This window comes from Plectrocnemia conspersa, unplaced genomic scaffold (assembly GCF_051122295.1).
Source record: "Plectrocnemia conspersa isolate PC_06_02 unplaced genomic scaffold, ASM5112229v1 ptg000010l, whole genome shotgun sequence".
Classification (NCBI taxonomy): Eukaryota; Metazoa; Arthropoda; class Insecta; order Trichoptera; family Polycentropodidae; genus Plectrocnemia; species Plectrocnemia conspersa.
Genome location: NW_028277174.1, coordinates 25026342 through 25045844, shown reverse-complemented (window position 1 = coordinate 25045844; position 19503 = coordinate 25026342). Strand labels below are relative to the sequence as shown.

The 19503-nt window shown below is 29.9% G+C and overlaps 1 protein-coding gene across 6 annotated transcripts in view; it reads right to left on the bottom strand.

The window, feature by feature from the left end:
• The window catches only part of ASPP (Ankyrin-repeat, SH3-domain, and Proline-rich-region containing Protein), a 368351-nt gene that overhangs the window by 326181 nt on the left and 22667 nt on the right, over positions 1-19503 (bottom strand). For 2 of the 6 annotated variants that reach the window (XM_088194931.1, XM_088194934.1), the window contains exon 2: positions 3758-3965. The exons of the other annotated variants lie outside the window; for them this stretch is intronic. The gene's annotated coding sequence lies outside the window, so the exon portion shown is untranslated. The remainder of the gene's footprint in view (positions 1-3757; positions 3966-19503) is intronic. 6 annotated transcript variants of the gene reach the window in all.

The window sequence follows — 19503 nt, the reverse complement described above, 5'->3', positions numbered from 1 at the left end:
AATATTTTGAGCTAATGGAATTAAAAAATTGACCGAGCGGTAAAAGGTTATATCTTAAGAATGAAATTATATTTTGAATCAATAAAATAAAAACAAAACATTTAAAATATGTTCATAAATAAGGCGCCACCTGACATATCTATGCTTTAAGAAGAGTTATTTATAATAACGTAAAATTATATTTTTTTTATTTTTCATTGAGTAATAACTTAAACGTATATTTTACCACTAATAAAGTACAAAATATGTTTTTTTTTTAATATATAAAACACTTTCATTCGAAATTCTAAAATATAATGTATGATACTTGTTATTAAAAAATAAATATTCTTCCTGAAAATATTTTTTTGCGTTCGTGTCACTTAAATAAGGTGTGGATAGTTAACTATCAATTAATTATACCTAGAATTATATTGTATAAAATAAAAGTGACATTTTTATATGTATTTATTTTTACTTTTCCATCTGTTTTTTGAGGGGGACCCGACAAAGCCGCGCCGGACAATCCCGCGCCGACTAAGCCGCCCCGACATAGCCGCGCAAGACAATCCCGCGCAGTACAACTCCGACATTGCCGCGACGATAAAGCCGCGCCGACATTGCCGCGCAAATCAAAATTATAAAATTAAAGAAAATGATTTTTTTAATTATAAATATTTTGTTTTGTGGACAGCTTTATCACTAGTGATTCGCTTTTTGAACAGTTAGTCATAGATTGGATGATGCTGGACAGTTACAAAATATATCGAAATGAAAATAAATCAATACAATATCATTAAAAAAATGTTAGGTTGTTTGGTTCTACAGTGAAAGTCGGCGCGAGCGGTAGCGAGACGCCTCCCTTTTCTTATATATATTTGTAGTTATTAATAAATAAAAACCATGTTATAAAATATATTCTCTTTTGACTTTGCGCGGCTATGTCGGCGCGGCTATGACGGAGCGGCTTAGTCGGCGCGGGATTGTCCTGCGCGGCTTTGTCGGGGTGCCGTTTTTTGAGTATTTTAAAAAAAATGGTAAGAATATTATTATTTGTGAGATATCAAATCATAACATTTCATAAAGAAAGTCTACGTTAATGACAAATTGCAAAAAAATCAAAATACGCAGAGTAACTATTAATCATAAATTTGGCGCAACTGGTTCAGTTGAATATAAAAAAAATCAGGAGTCCGAAAAAGATTGATTACAACATAGTTTAAGAAACAGGAAAAAGTTTTGATGTTAGAATTGGAAATCGATCTTTCATTTATATAATCAACATTAGCTGATTTTCAAATGTACGAAAGCACTTACTTAAAGTGTGTTTTAAGGAATGCAGTTAAAAACACTTCTACAAAAAATAACGAACAAATGGTAACGGTAGCAACTAGACACAGATTGGGCCGCTGCAGTAGTATTCATTGAAATATTTTAATTGCTGTTAATGAGATCGGCGGCTGAGGCCACGCCGGTCGTAGTTTTTTGGTCATAATCAAATAGTAATTGAATGTAAAACGGTATTTTCAAGTTAATATAAATCACGAAAATATGTTCTTTTACTTGCCTTTATTTTTTGATTCTTAATTTGATAACAACGTCAAGCATATAGCCAATGTAAAAATAAAAAAAAACCATATATAAGAGTTGTCAAAAAAGGCATAACAAGTTCTTAAGTAGTTCTCTTTTTTATTGACGACTACATTCAATTACATAATTTAAAATATTCAGCCATAATTATGAAAAATATATTAATATATACAAAAAAAATATGCATACTTTTGCACATAAATAATGATACTTTAGAAACCTTAAAATATAAAAAAATACATTTAAGTTATATCTTAGTCACGTGTCACAATTGTGCTTTACAAAAAAAACTTTTTGTGAACAAATCGTTCAATATAATTTCGAATATGCAATGCATCAGAAAAATCTTAACCAAATATAAAATTAAATATATAAAAAAAACTAGTAGCATAATATTGTACAGTACATTAATTGAAAATAAATACTTAATAAGATTTGATCCATTTACGACATACTTTTTATATTAAGGTAACCGTCCAGTTTATGTATTATATACATATATTATGGAAAAAACTACACAGAAACAAGTTAACCCAACGCAACAAAAAATGTGGAAGTGATTTTATCATGCGCAATCTAAAGTCATGAATTATATCAAATATCATGTTGCTAGTATGTAGGCTGTCGTATCAAATTACAAATTGAGTCATTTTTTCAATGTAAATTGTAATTTTAACGTCAGTTTTAGACAGCCGCTTCCATTTTTATTTATATTAAAATAAATTTGTAATATAATCTCAATCCTAATATAACATTTTACAATAAAAAACGTAATAATAAAATATTCGTAATATTAAATTTCTGAATGTTTGCCGTTAAATACATATTTAACGAGCTTTTCCATTGAAAGTAATTTTTACGAAAATAATTAACTGACGCAAAGTAGGTTTTATTATATATTATATAAAATAAGTATGACTAAATAAAAATAGCAATTTAAAATTTAAAAATACGTTTGGCTTACATAATATATTCCACAGAAATGTACCTTTACAAATTTTTTCATTATTTTTTATATACCTGCATATACACCTAGCAGTAAGCGCAATATGAGCATAAAAAATCTCAAACATTCGCATTCATAAACCAGGAACAGTTGTGAATAACCGGCCTTGACATTATTTTTCTGCGTTCAAGGTTTGATATCGTAATACTTAAATGCTTTTTAGTTTTTAGGAACTATGTTAGAGCATATTTGTTTATATAATATACAATATCTTTATATATGTACACTTATAAAAATATCAAAATATCTATGTATGTACATTAAAAATATAAACTTTTTTAATTATTTTTACTTATGATTTTTTTTTTGTTAAATTGTCCCCCGTTGTAAAAATATAATACGTTACTGATTCAGCTAACCACCCCTCGATTATTTTCTTACTATGGCTTTTGGCCGCGACGTTCCAATAAATAATCAATTCGGCCCGCCCTCTTAAACAATTGCTCACCCTTGGTCTAGAACAGAGGTGGGCAAGTCTTTCAGCTGTCGGGCCACATTAGAGATGAAAATTTTGCCGCGGACCACATTAAAATATTGCCTATTTTTAAAGCGTTTTTTAAGTTAAAATGGATATTTTAATAATTTAAAAGCAATATATTTTTTTAAATCAAAAAGGGTGTAAAAAGAATTAAAAAAAAAAAAAATTTGAAACATTAATATCAAATATTTATTTATAAGTGTACAAATCTCATATAACATAAAACAACAAGATGAACAAAAATGTATACAAAATTATGGTGGATTTATGACAGTAACCAAAAATATTCGTCAATAAGTATAAACTATAATAGATAATAGTGTAAAGGACGGGACCATACGAAGGACCTCGATACGACTCAAAAAGGGTTTTACATAAATAACACGCAAGGATTCTCCGGTGCATTGAATGAATATATTTTTGTTACGAAATGGTCACGGGAAACAATATATCATCAGAAGACAAAAAGCACAATTTGACATCGGAGATGTTCATCAAGCAAATGTCACTTTCTAAATGCGTATACATATTTCGTTGTTCTAAGAAGTGAGTGCAACGATTGGCTGGTTGATCGCTGAACACTCACGGACACAGCCCGCCCGCGGACAATAACAAGACACGACAGAGAGACGCACAGATTCGGCTTGAGTCCAGATACGGCCTGAGACTCCGGATCACGATCATCGCAACATAAATGGACTGACCTCCATACAGTGTCACTGCCACCTACAAGACCTCTGAGGATTTTTCACGGACATCATCCTTCCGCCAGCTTCTCCACCATTGCTCAGAGAGTATCGATCTCGCCCAGCATAGTAACTCGCAATATATGTAATTTTAACGAATAAACTATTCCCAGTTTCCAACTGCGTCTTTCTGGCTGCGAAGTCACACCCCTTAGGTTTAGAAAACCTTAAAAAAAATTATAGCATAAAACAACATGATAAATATTTTTACAAAATACATATTATTAGTTTTGTCAAGACGTACAATTCTAAGTTGAATAAAAATGATATTTACATATATAAATAACATTGAATTTACAATAAGTTTAATTTTTCATGAAACCAGAAAATTACTAGAATTTAATTTTTAATAATATTAATTTATACTTGTATATCTTAATCGTTAAAATAAAACAAACTATTATTATTAAAATTTAAATACCATTTTAAGAGTGATATTTACATTAAATCTTTCATTAATTAATTAAACGTTAATGACTCTCCTGTGAATCACTTGTTGATGATTTTTAAAACATATTAATTAATTATTTACAAATTATTATTTCTTAATTTAAGATCATTGTACTAGCATAATTTATCAATAAACCGAGTATTTTATATGTATTTTAAGAAAGAGATACCGACGCGTGAGAAGAAATAACAGGTGACACACTGACGTTTAAAGGGCTTAACCCCAAAAAAAATAGAATTACCTTATTCTTAAGAAGTATATTTTTTCGTACGTACAATTATAATATTGTAAGAAACGTAACTAAGTAAATAAAATTTTAAACAAAAGAAAAAATAATCGTTTAATAATTGTATTGAAAATTTGAAATGTGTATGTAACAAATGAAATAAAAAAATTCACATATAATGGCTATAGCGAAAGTTTTTAGCATCACTCATAATGTTTTTGGATGAATGGAGTAAATTTTGTTGTTAAAATTCTTAACGCTGCTTTTAAATGTACATCACTAATATTCGTTTTTAACGAGTCGTTGTTATAATTTAATATTGAAAATGTTTGCAAATGTACGTCGATCCAAAAATAACGAGTGTGATAATTTATAAAATGAGCATATTTTGTAAACGTAAATCATTAAAATTATTGCTATCCTGCAGGTCTATAATTTCAAGTTGAATTTATAGACCTGCAGGATAGTAATATCTTCATAATCTTCATATTCGTCCAATTTACCCGTGGACATATTTAATGTTTTAATTTTTTTTATAATTTATTTCATACTATTTAATTTATTAATATTATTTTCTATAGAAATCATTTACATTAATTGAAATTTTAAAAAAAAGGATATTTTTAAAATGTTTTTTTATTTATTATTTCTTTAGATATATATGTAAATATATAACAATCTATATTACTTCAAAGCAGTGAAAGATCGACAACCGTTCGGTCTCCGGCAGCGGCACTCGAATTTTTATTTATAAAAAAAATGCGTAGTGCGTATAAAAATGCATACAAATGCACGGGTTTGTTCGCGGGGTCTGTTCGAAATGGATGTCCGGCGGACAAATCTGATCGTGTGTGGTGTGGCGGACAGACACAAACGTGTCTGTCCGTCGTCTCCGTGCCACAAACGAACGGATCGGACACGGACACGCAGATCCAAGCATCCGAGTCAGTGAACGAAAACGACGGTTTACAGTATTTTTGTTAAAATTTGTCCCCTAAGTGATTTTATGTCCTTGGCCATTTCTTTAAATTTATTAAATTTACGCCAAAGTTGCCGCCATCGGTAGGTATATAGTTTAAAAGATCCAAATAAGATTTTACTGATAAGGTTTTATTACTTTATAACCCATCGGACACTCAATATTTATTTTATCAAAGAGAGTGAGACATCATATATTTTAAACTAAATTCGTGTGCTAAAAATAATTATAAACCGTGTAATTGATTATTATTTTGACGCCAATTGCCATTAGTTATTCTTCTAGAACTGTAGGGATAGATAGAATTACATAAAAACATGTAAATCTGATGTCCGATAAGACTTATGTCCGAGTTCAGACAGTTTGCGTGTGTGGCGAAGCTCGGACAGATCTGCCCGGGTGTTCGTCGGACAAATCCGTACGTATGAGCAATTCCACACGGAATTAAATCATAATTTGAAAAATAATATTAATTTAATATTACACATAATATTAGAATATTAAGTGGCGTCAAGACGCAAGTCGTATCAACGTTTATGGCGATCAAGTCCGTAGGCTTATGACCATTTTACAAGTCAATAATCCCGGCCCTCTCATATATCACTGTCCATAAATCATTACAAAAACGTTCAATAGACAACGAACGAGAGAGTGGGCCGAGAGGTCTATTTAGCAATTTTGCAAAGACCTCCGATGGAGAACATGCATGTCCACTTTGCGGAAAATCTTATCTTACCACAAAAAATAAAGAAAGAAAATCTAATTTACCTTTTGAGACGGGTCATTCTCGCCGAGCTATATTTTTCAATTAGACCTGAAAACTTCTCGCCTTCTTGCTGAGGCAGAGCGATAATTTTAACAATGCGCCACTCTACCCCTAATACAGAATTATTATGGCTCTGGTGGAAAAAAACGAGATTGCATTTGATAAATTTGCGACAATGGTTATAATGGATCTTTTACTCGAAGCGTACATAGAACGACTTGTGAGGAGATTGAACAACATCTGGACGGTAATGAAAGCGCAACGAGATTGCTTTTCGGACTTTGTCGGACTTTTTTCAACCTTAATTTCCGGCTTGAACTTTAAAGGCGTCAACCATCTGCCTTTCTGTGATTGAAGTTGCGCTTGCATGTATGTGTATATTACATATTCATGGTATTGCAATACAGTTTGTCAACATTTATTTTAAACGTCACGTATGTATAACCTCAGCTTCATATCCAATTTTCCAACACACAGATTCGCTTTCGCATCACATCAGCATCACAATAAATTTTCAACACTTTCCTTATACAACTATCCCATTTAAATTTTACCAAAGACAGTTCTAAACAATGGATGCTTTCAAACTAGACTCTAGATTTACAGAGTGGGAAGTTGGCAACTGCGTATATGATATAATAAAAATATTAATCGCGTCACTCTGGGAACTTTCTTGCCATATATACAATATTATAATACAACACGGGGCGTCAAGGAGCAGGAACGTGGGTAGTCCATATAAAGAATGTCAATGCGTATAATAAAGTCCACCGTTGTTTTGAAGCCTTGTGGGTGTTCAACGGGAGGAGAAAATATGCTCAATGCCGATATAAGCACAATCAAACGTTGACAGAATCTTTTGATTTGCTTGCATCATTTTAAAATAAATAACTTTCACTCTTGGCACACGAATATGTAAATAATTCAGCGTTAGATATGCCTTCGAACAACACAATTAATTAGACGAGGTACCTTAAAAGGGTTATTAGGCAAAAGACCGCCATTTCGAGCACTCATCTCGTTTCCCACGGCACTGAAGTGAGGCAACTTGACAATATGATTGCGAGAAAGATACGCAAAGGTACGCGGCGATGGAAAGCGGATAAACTTACTATACATACTACGCGGCGTTGGTAAAGTTGGTTAACAAAGTTTCGCATTATTTTACAGCAACCATCTTCTCTCTCTCCTCACTTATAGGGCCTGTAACAATATGCACGATCGAATAGCTTTACGAGTCGTTAATTACCTTCAAGATTTATCGGTCTTCATTCTCATACAGTATTAAGTTCTTGAATATTATTATCTAATTTTTGCCACAAAGAAAAAGTGACTGTACATGTAAAATACAACTGTATCATTCTTTGTTATTAATTTAAATTTATTAGATATCACGCATTTCGTTCTAAAAAAAATGTGTGAAATTTATATTTATATACCATTGAATATATTCAAAAATCTTCTATTGATTTTTTTTATATATAAAACTATTACTAATCAAAAGTTTGATATTATTCTATAGCCACAATAGTATTTTGTTATTGATAAGATAATATTTATAGCACAATTCCAAGTATCTAAAGAGAAAAAGTATTTTTTTTGTTTCAAAAAGCTCTACAAAACAATCTTTATTTCTTTATTGGATATATTGTATTTTTTTATTAAATATTCTGTTGTAACCTGACAGGCGTAAGCTCCATAATAAAATGCAGTAAATCTGTACCTACTGAAAAAGTCAATCTGTGAATCGGTAACATCTATATTAATAATTATAAATTAGTATGTGCAATATAATTCATAACCAATAGATGTGACTGCAGATTGGGCCGGCTTTTTTATAACAGCGCATTTTTTATAATTAAAAATTAAAGTGCCGCTGCCGGGGCTCGAACCCGCAACCTCAGAATTATTAGTCTAATATGTTACGGACTACGATATTTTATTCTTTATATATTTTCAATGAATAATTGAAAGCTGCTATAAAAGCTTTATTAAAGTGTGTTATACACATGTATATTGTCTATAACTAGTGTTTCTTTTCAATATTTATTTCTCAAAAAAAATTAATATTATTGTAAAAATTAATAATTTTTATAAAACCTTTTTTACAAATAATTTGTATGAATATTTTTAAATATTTAACAACCGCTGCATATTTTTAACCCTCTGCATAAAAAGGGCGCATTCATACCAGATGTTTTAATATAAGTATTTAAATAGTAAAAAAATGTTCACAATTTTCTCAACTACTAATCATCCTTATTTTTGCTTTAATAATCTAAGACCTACATTAATAATCAGATAAGAAAAAACTGCTTCATGTGGGAATCAGCAGATTACAAAAATCTATGGGAGCTTTCTACAGTTACGCCATAAAATTTGCTTTTCGGCAAACTAAAATCTCGTTTCTTTAATAATTAAAAGCGTTTTTTTTATGAAAAATCTAAAGTAGCGACAGCTTTTATAAATGATTTTCTTTACAATACATATAGTATAAATACAAAAATCGAAGTAGATTGGTCTGTTCTAGTCCTTTGATTATTTGCGTCTTATTGAAGTCCTTCAACGATCATCTAGTTTTCCGTTCATCAATAATATAAAAATATTTATAATAATATACTGTATTATTATAATTACATATTTTATTTATATAACAAAGACCTCAATAATTGTCATTTCTCGAGAAATGAAAAAAATCAAAGAAATACCAATAGTCAGTTCAAAGACCGTTAAAAAAATCAAAATAATTAAACAAGTACCCAGGGTCCGACTCTGAAAAAATCATAGCAAGGATATATGTATAAAAAAAGCAAAAACCGATCTCAAATAATGAATCTAAACTAAACGACAGTATATAAATAAAATAAATAAAAGAAGCGGAACATTGCCTTCAAATATACCCACTTTCTATGTAGTACTTTCACAATAAAAATTATTATTTAAAGGAACAGATTGTAGGTTTTTGACACAGCTTCGTTTGTGTTAAAATTTGTTTGCAAATTTTTTTTTACTTTATTACAATTGTTATATATTTGCGGGTACTCGATGAAAATCGGTATTTAGGGGAGTCGTCAGACGGACGACTGACCGTATGGTTTGAAGTGATTAGTAGGAATGCTGACGAGCAAAGGACATTCCCCTATTTATATGATTATGCTAATTAGATGTAAGAAAAGGGGTGTCAATCGTCTTAGTCTATAAACAGACTTGCTGGATAAAAACTCGTATGAGGGCTCGTTGATCTTACGAAAACAAAAAGTTATATAACAATATATAACACAATTATTATTAGAAAATATTTAAGGAATGTAAATTAGTAGCAGTACATTTAAGTATTTGATTTGAAAATTCAGATCGAATACCTAAGGAAGAAGCAAAGAAATAACTAAAAATTAACAACAGCACCTGCTGAATTATATTAATTTGATGTTTTTATACATTGTATTATCGATAATTTGACAACTGGATTTAATGCAGCAAAATAAATAAATAATTCAGTTTCATGTGGTAATTCCTAAGAGAAAATCTAGTACAAACAGTGTTGAATCTATTCCGAAAATATTTTTTTAAATATGTCAATTAAGTAAAATTATATCGAAATACATTTTCACCAGTAGATATATATTTTTACCAGTGAAAATATAAATTATCTGGCAGGTGCTAGAATGTGTAGTAATATTATATATATATATATATATATATATATATATATATATATATATATATATATATATATATATATATATATATATATATATATATATATATATATATATATATATATATATATATATATATATATATATATATATTTACATACATATCATTATTTATTTATATCCGATGTATAAATATTACACTGAATATGTATTTTTCGGTAAAATTATATTTTCACTAGTAAAATCCAAATGCATTTTCATCAGTAGATATATATTTCCATTAACGAAAATATAATATCACTGATAGACACTAATTTACTGCTCTAAAATGTCTATGAGGCGCAATTTGACAATTGCGAAACGTACATTTGCTGTTCAAACCCAAACCTAATCTAATGAAACTTCTAAAACTAATTATTGCTTTAGTACTTTTATAAGGTCAAGTACAAAATACTAACGTTAATTTTTTTATTTAAATCATTTACAACCAAAACTAAGCCTTAGATGAATTCTACATATTCAATATATAATAGCTATCAAAATTATTCTTTTTAAATTTTGTTAAAGAAAATAATATCAAAAACCATACGATACATTATTATATAATTTTTGCAGATTTCTGACTTATTCCACTTTCATAATAAACCGGACATTTCGATTTATCTTTTATTTGTGAAATAAAACGTGCAGATGTTTTATTTACATTTAACTTAAAAAATTGTGTTAAGCATTTTAAATATTTAAAAATATTTATATTTGAGATCTTACTTAAAAATTTAGTATAAATTAGCTGGTTAACTTGATGTAGATAATGTCAAAATAGACACTGACTGGTAATTTCCCATCGTATTTAACTATGTATTTTGTTAAAGAAGATTCCGTATCAGTAGCTACGATTATATAATAGATAAATAGATAAACAACTCAGATATAAGCCTTTCGAATAATAATTATTATTATTTTTAATTTAATAATGTAATTATATATGTTTATCACACGTCGACTAAATTTAACTTACGAAGTTGCATGCAAAAACATGCTTCTGTAAATATTTACAAGTCGTCCGCGCATCGTAAGGTTTCATTTCAACGTCAAATAAACAAAAGTGCAAAACCAGATATTCACTTAGGTAAATTTTGAGATTGTTTAAACATCACATACAGATGGAGGTACATATTCATAAATTGACGCCAACGCGTGAAATATTAATTTGGGATCATTGAATCATCGTCAAATAATTATTAATTATGTCTTAAGTTAATTAAATATATATTTACATAAGCACATAATTATAATATAATCTGACTAAACGAGATTATATAGATTTAATTTACTGAAATTCAATTCGCGTCTGTGCAATGCAATCGTATGCAGAAATTTAATATTAACGCTTGCACATAATTCGTTCAAGCGTGAATTTAATTTCTAATTTGCGTAATTAACGAAGTGCTGTTTTTAATAAATAAATTAAATAATTTCAGTAAACGTATGAACATAATGTAAATTTGATATCATTAGACTAATCTAGCTTAATGGTTGTCACATTAAATTTAGTGTATACTTTAAATTAACATGAAAAATATAGTGAAAAACTGAGAATATAGTGAATGCTTCATAATAACATATTTGATTAGTTATAATCATTTTAATAAAAAATGCATATTTTTAGCAATCAATTTTAAAAGTCCTTCTTCATATACTACCCAAATTATATTATTTTTAAATCCAAACTGCTGATATACATTTTAAATCGAGTGAAAGTCTTCCCATGCCTTTCAATCAAGAGTTTCATTAATTTAATGGCCACGGTTTTTGTTCCTCCTGCGTGTTTTGTTACGGACGGACGACTCCGAAGGTTGGCTCGTGACCTCATCAGCCATCCTTGAGGCCCCGATGGCGAAAATGGCTGTGTTTTCACGGGCCCCGTGCGCCGGGGGGCCCATTCTGGGGACCCCCAAGGCTGTCGCCCAGAACGGAGACATCACATTTCGAAACATCTTCGATCTCCTTCGTGATTCTATCCCACGGCTCAAAATGGTACAATGGGACCGTTTGCGTAATCCAATATAAGTTAATATTGCAATTACTAAATAGTTTCGTGCAAGTTCAAGCGGACACGGAATTCGGACGTAATTGGACGTTAGCTCGGTGCTTACTGTCTTCTGTCCGTGGAAGATCGTAAAAATAAATATGTTTAAACAGTCGCCAGACCTTAAAGAACGACAAAGTAGTAGGCCCTGAATGGGATTATGTATGAAGCTGGATTGACCCTCGGGTCTAAAGCGAGTCAAATCAATCGAATGAATTAATTCTAAATTTTCACAGTGGCATATATCATATAGCAATACATTTAAAACTAATTATCATTTAAAAAGCGTAAAAATTACAACAGTAAACAAATTATTTTATTAATTATATAACAACTAATAATTGAAAATTTAATCATAAATAAAACACGGTAAAATAATTGAGTATTCATACCGTTGAGATTACTCTCTTGCTTTCCGTTGATGTTGGCTTAATTATGAGCAAAGATTTATCTGTCCGTTCTCCGGCTGGTTGAAAAATCGTAAATTTATTTCGTCGACTACATATATATTACTATTTTTTTCCGGAGAAATATTCTGGTGATCTTCATTAATTATTTCAGTATCCGATTGTGAACTAATTAGAAAAAAGTAGATTTATTAATTAAAATATTTTGGAAGCCATTTTGAAAAAAGTTTTCATTAGCGACATACTCGGGCTTTTGTGAAAAATATATTAAACAAGTTTGTTTCCTATTTCCTTATTTTTAATTTTTGCTTTTAGCGCTGCAAACATTTTTAATGACCTTTTTCAGACTTTTCAGTAGAAAATAAGAAGGTCTTGTGCTAATTTTTTTGAAAGTCCCAGGACAAAAGTCATCACATCCTTGTCTAAATACAAAATCATTAATTCCGATACATATGCTATGAAAAATGTTACAATCCCATTACAATACTATTTCATTGTAATTGAAAACAATACGGCACCATTTTACTTCTGTCAACTTTTTTAGACTTGTCTTAAATGATCTAGCAAAAAACAGAAATATTAACCAGATAAAATTATTATATATGTACTTTACAGTGAGCGCACAATTATTTGTCCTTAGAGTTGAAAAAAAGAATGGAGTTTACCAATTTATATTTAAGAGCGTCACTATCTTTGTAAAAGTAATTATTGTGATGCAAGGAAAAATATTCACTGAAAACCAAAGATATTTCAAAGAGTAAAAGCTAAAAGTTATTGACTGAAATTAAATAAGATTGATAATTACACTTCTACACTTAATAAAAGATGTGTGGGGAGCAAATTTTTACCAATATTATCGGTGATAAATTTAAAATGAGTTGATGAAGGAATTCTTTTGAAACAAATTGACCCTTCATCTACGATTGCAGCTGCATAGTCCTTTGAAACTGAAGCAAAAAAAAAACATTGAGATTCTCACGCCAAAATTTAAATTAAATTAAATTTTAAAAAAATGGTGTAAAAATTATCTAATAATCTAAATAAATTAATAAAATAATAATAATAATAAAATTGTACATTAGAATGGCAGAGACATTATGAAAATAGATTATATTATATATATTATATGTTATATATAGCACATCCAAAATGCTCTATTAACAAATATATCTAAAGTAACAAACTAAAATGAGAATAAAATATTAATATTTTATTTACAAAAGGCAACAATCTATAACTGGTATGTTTGCATATGATTAATCTCCTCGTCGACCGACCCCGAGAGTAAGCTGATTGACCTCAACGTGAGATAAATAAACTACACCAATACGTTGACGCCATTGGAAGGACCTTACACAAAGATCGATGTAACTTATGATATCGATGATATAGTAACTTCTTTGCTGTCCACATAAACAAAATAACAGCAAAAAATGACAGCTACAATAGATAACGCAAATAGCAACTATTTCATACGTCATCTTCTTTGTTGGTAACTACTATTCAAGTACTACAAAATAATCAAATAATTACTACATGTGTATTTGACTTGAAACAGTGATCTCTACTTTAATTTTAAGTACCACAGAGCAACTTGAAGCTCATTTTCCTAATGCCTGCACTACACTCTCTGGAAGTTGGCCAAGGCTGGCCAAGGACGAAGAATATATTGGGTTACTTCGGTCGAGTTCGGTTCTACCCGCTCTAAAATCCCTCGGAAGTTGTCCAAAGTTACCAAGAACGGGAGGTAAAGTGGGGGTAATTCAGTCGACTTGGCCAGCTTCGAGCGTTTCCGAACATTGTCGGCAAACGGACCGAAGTCAAAGAAATCGATAACGTAATTATATTTTTTCATATAAAATTAAATAATTAGTGGTACTTGATTTTGTTAAAAAAATCGTTTCGAATATCCTTATGTATTTTCCTAGATCGGTTTATATAAATGTCACACCATAACGAATTATTATTCAGAATCGATGGCGACAAATTTTAGGATAGTCACACGTGTGGTGTTCGTATTCTGAAGTATAATGTTTATGCCTTATGGCATTTTGCAAAAGCCGACAAAGATTTTGCGTAAATTGAATATTTACGACCGAAAAGTTTTCACTGATATTGTATTGGTGAGTGCCCACACATACTTTTATAATTATCAGTTGCGTAATTTTAATAATATGACAATTTAAAAATTGCGATTATTTGGCACATTTTTCGATCGCGCGCAAATATGCCAGCTGTACGTGTCAGCAGCCGCCGTCCGGACGGCATATAAAATTTATGACAGTGTGGCCACTACTCGGAAGTCGGCGACCTCGGCCGACTTCAGTTGAACTTCGGTTCTGACAACTTCCAGAGAGTGAAGTGCAAGCATAAATTATCAATTGACTTAACCCGATTTTATAGCTGCGCAATGTGAACGCGTTTTATTTTAAGCTAAAGACTTTTAGTTAATATTGACCCATTTACATACAGCAATTATAAACTAAAACTGATTTTTAAATTAGGATTTTATTTTAAAAATCGTTTATTAAAATATCGAGATATATGTAGACGCATATAAAGAGTTACACGTGTCACATTTTGCTAATTAATTTAGATGGCGCTGTTTTAGTACTATTATTTGATATAGTTAAGTTTAAACTGAAAATGGAAAGACGCGAACAAATCAGTTAACACGTATAAATAATTGTGATATATCAAAGATTTCTTTAGTTTTTAGTGCAGTCCAGACTATATAGTTCGTTAGTAATCTAAATTAAATTATCTTTACAATCTTTATCTAAATCAGAGCTATATATTAGAAATAATATATTTATGAACCCACGAGAAGCTGATAGCTTTAACCGTAAATTTACAGACATAGTGTCTTATTAATTCCTAATATGTTAATATTAAGATATAAATACTAATAACTACACGAATGTTCTCTTAAATCTTAAATGCCCGACCTGATTTATCACATAATATGCAGTGTATTGTGTGGTCCGTGAAAAAAGAGACGACAACAAGATTGATGCTCGATCGTGATGCTGCGGCGTTTATCCGACTTGCTCTCAATGATCCAGACGTTTCACAATGTAATTTAAAACAATTTTTTGAACGCACCAGAAAAAAAAACACTTTACATCCTTGGCCTATTTGAAATAACTAAAGTCGTCGAGGTCGTCCGGCTAAGCTAAAAAAAAAACTGTGTATGAAAGAAAAAAAGTTGAAAAATTGACACGCATTAATGGCGGAAATACCATAGGTATTCTCGCCACAGAGGCTTCGGTGCTCGTCTAGAAATACCTTTACTATTCGTCATGTCGTTCGAGTTGTAAAATATTCGACTATATAATAAACTTTTTTTCGCCACGAACATAAAGCTCGCTCGCGAAGATATGCAAATGAGACGGGAAATACTAGTTATGGCATTATTATCTTTATATTTCTCGATAACGATGTCATATCAGACAAGCTTAGCATTGAAAAAAAACATAAATAAAACGAAATTCTCACACAATATTTTTACACAACGCAAAGTTTTAATTAATTCAAAGCGAATTACGTTACAATTTCAAGACTAAGACGCTCGCCAAAAAATTGCCTTAATATAATTAATCCTATTACGTTTCTTTGAATAACTTAATAAGAAACACAAAGTCAAAGGTCTCCGTTTATTATCTTAATTAAAATATTACATCATAAAATATATTAAAACCTCAGCGCTTTATTAAATATATACTGTAGAATTAAGCTTAAATATATATTATTTAATTCACACTATTTATTAATTTAATTCGTATATGACTAGCGGCAGCAATGTATTAGTCAAATTAGCGCCCTGGGCGTCAGATTAAAGTGTATGTGTGCTAAACTTTCTAATTTATTGCTAATTTAGGGTTAAAACTAATATAACACGTACAAAGTCGATACACTAAAGTTATATATTGTTAAGCAATATGTAAGCTTAGTATATGATTATATTGTTTCCGGGAATTTAGTAAATATAATATGAAATGATTTATTTCATAGTAATAACTCAAACCTCGTAAAATAAATTGTTGAGATGTTGGCATACCATTTTTTACTAGCAAATTTAGTTTAAGGCGTAATAACAGTATTGACCGCAATAATTTTTAAGTACATATTCCAACAATGATTGGTTTCGCGTGATTTTTAGATTGCTCGTTAACTTAAGTAATTCATCAGAAATTGTATTTCTACGATCATTGTATCAATTAGTTACTATATTGTTTTATGCTCACATATAAAAATGATATATGTGTTCACATATCCAGAAAGAAAAAACACGATTTTCCAGCAGTTCCATAAAGATTTAAAATATATTGCCATACCGTTATAAACCACTTTTTATTTTATAAATAATGCCATATAATAACCATAACCTCATTTTTTCATTTTTACGCTTCATCACGATCAACCCATTTTATGAATCGTATATAATCCAGTCCAGGTTATACAATTTATTGATTTAAATATACAACATAAAATTGCCAAAAAAGTAATAAATGACAAATATAAAAGTATTAAAAAATTACAAGTGAAGAACATCTATAAAAAATATATTTTTATATAAGCTATTCAGTAAAGTGACTGTAAAATTAGCTGTAAATTTAACTTTTATATTAAATAATATTAATAAACTAGCTGTAAGCCCACTGACGTGAGGTACCGCAGCGAGTGTGATGCGTAACTTTTTGGGTTTATAATATTATTTTTGCTTCAATCTGATTTTTTTTAAAATCTAGTTTTGGTATTTATTCGTAGATATTAAATATTTGCACCATGTAGCTGTGTGCCTTATAAAAGAGTATAAATTAAATAAAAATGTATTTCTACACTGCATATTTCAGTTAATAAATATATTTATATTTTTCATAAATTTATTGACATTTCTATTTTTAATTTTTGCACAATCAGAGCTTATTTATATTATTTATAGAACCAAAATTCAACTAATCGCTTCTGTTAAATTTTTGCAAGTGTGCTTTTGATAGATATTTGATTAATCTACTATTTAAAAAATATATTAGTCAACATAGTTCCATCTGTAAGTAAACTATAGTCACACATTTTATATTGCTAGTTCGGGCTAATTGCATATCTTCGTGGACACACCCACGAAATGTGTTAACGCATTAAAAGTAAAAAGACCGGATGGCCACTCCAGCGATCGTAAATAAAAAGGCAGAAAAACAAAGTATCGGTGCTTACGAGTGATTAACGTCTTAGGATAAATGAGCTGATAGATTTTCGGTGAAATATAAGCAAATATAAACGCAAATGTTTAGTCCTGAGATCTCTCTTACATTGCAAAGTTTATTTTCGTGATAGTTATTTCACTTAGCATTTGTTAAAAATGGTTGTTAGAAATAGCCTCTAAATGAATTGTACATGTGGTTGAAACCTTCCATATAAACTAAATATTATTTTTGCTATGTATTGTAATTTAGCACAATCGACACAAAAATATTGAAAACGATATTTTTTATGAAAAAATACCAGATATCCAAATAAAAAGACTTTACAGCAATAACATAAAAACTAATGCTACATTTTTAAATATCCAGAAAACCAAAGTTGAAGCTCTTATAACTTACAATTTTTCAGAAAAAAATGATATTTATAGCGAATATATAATAACAGATTTAAGTTTAACATGTAATTCTAATACATGTTACATAGACATCGAGTTATCATATCTTTATGGTAAAAATATTGTAAAACATTGCAATTAAATAGTGAGAACTGTTTTTGTATAAATTTTTATACACTTTCTACTGAAAATATATTTAATATAATATAATATTGAAAATTCGTGAGTTTACAAATAACCAGCCTGTAATTTTATTTAAATATAATCATAAATAATAAAGTAAAACGACAAGAAACATTTATATTATTGAATATAATATATATATTATTGAATATAATGTTATATTTTTTTAACTAAAATAAGTTATATATTAAAGATTTAATCAATGAACAGAAATAGGTTTTACGGTTAACCGTTTTTGGTTAGACGCTTAGCTCATAAACACCGACAATCTGCTAATTAATTCAACAAATCGATTCCGAGCAATACTGTAAACTCCCTGGATAATGGAAATTACCGCCAACACAGAATAATGCAACCTCCTTAAGAAGAATCTGTCGCCATCTCCCACGTACCATCCACGTGTTTCCATTTTTCGTACGAACTGAGTTCGTTCTCGGAACTTAACCCGATTACGTGTCGGCGCGTTCGTAAATTGTGTGCTCAGGTGAACTGCAGATGTCTTTACCTAATATATTTAACGCCAAAGGTACCTGAGCGAAACGTAATTAAACGGTAACAAACTTAATCATGGCGCTATTTTTTTCCGTCATCATCTCATCTCGAGTCTCCGTTCTCCGTTCCATGGACGCAATTTAATCATTGTTATGTATGTTTTTTACCCACGGCCACTCTATGAAATTGATGCTAATTTTGTTGTCATTACGTACACGTACACGTACACGTACACGTGAATTGGCGGCGTAACGTTAATTTGCAAATCAATTGCAAGGACTCTTGACCAAGATGTTTTTTTATTCAACTGTGTGCCGTTGCTTGACGAAGGTTATTAAAAGAAAAATACTTTTAAAACTGAATTGTCTTGGAGTATGACAAGCGAAGACGTTTGGCGTTGAAGGCAGTTGGTTATCAAATGAAAGAATTTTCGAGTGGGTACTACATTTCAAGACCCTCTCTAAATTGTTGGGGTCAAGTTTTGGTATTTCGTGAATTTTGAATCATGCATATTTTCATCAAAACGATGTGTATTGTAACTTTCGTAATCCCAAAAAAATTTCACATAACAATGAATACTTCGTACTCACAAAATAGGAAAGAAAGTTTGAGAACTACCGTGTATGTGAATTTTTTCATTACTTTTACGACTGATGATTACAAATCGAAATTTCGTTTGCATTGATTTTTTACGTCCAAATTATATCCCAAACAACATATACGCGTATAATAAATAATATACATCAGCGTATTTCGAATGAAATGTACTGCAAAAAATATAAACATAGCCGAAATAAATAAATGTGAAACGTTATATATTATAAAAAAATGTCCCATTCAGAAGTTAGTAGTA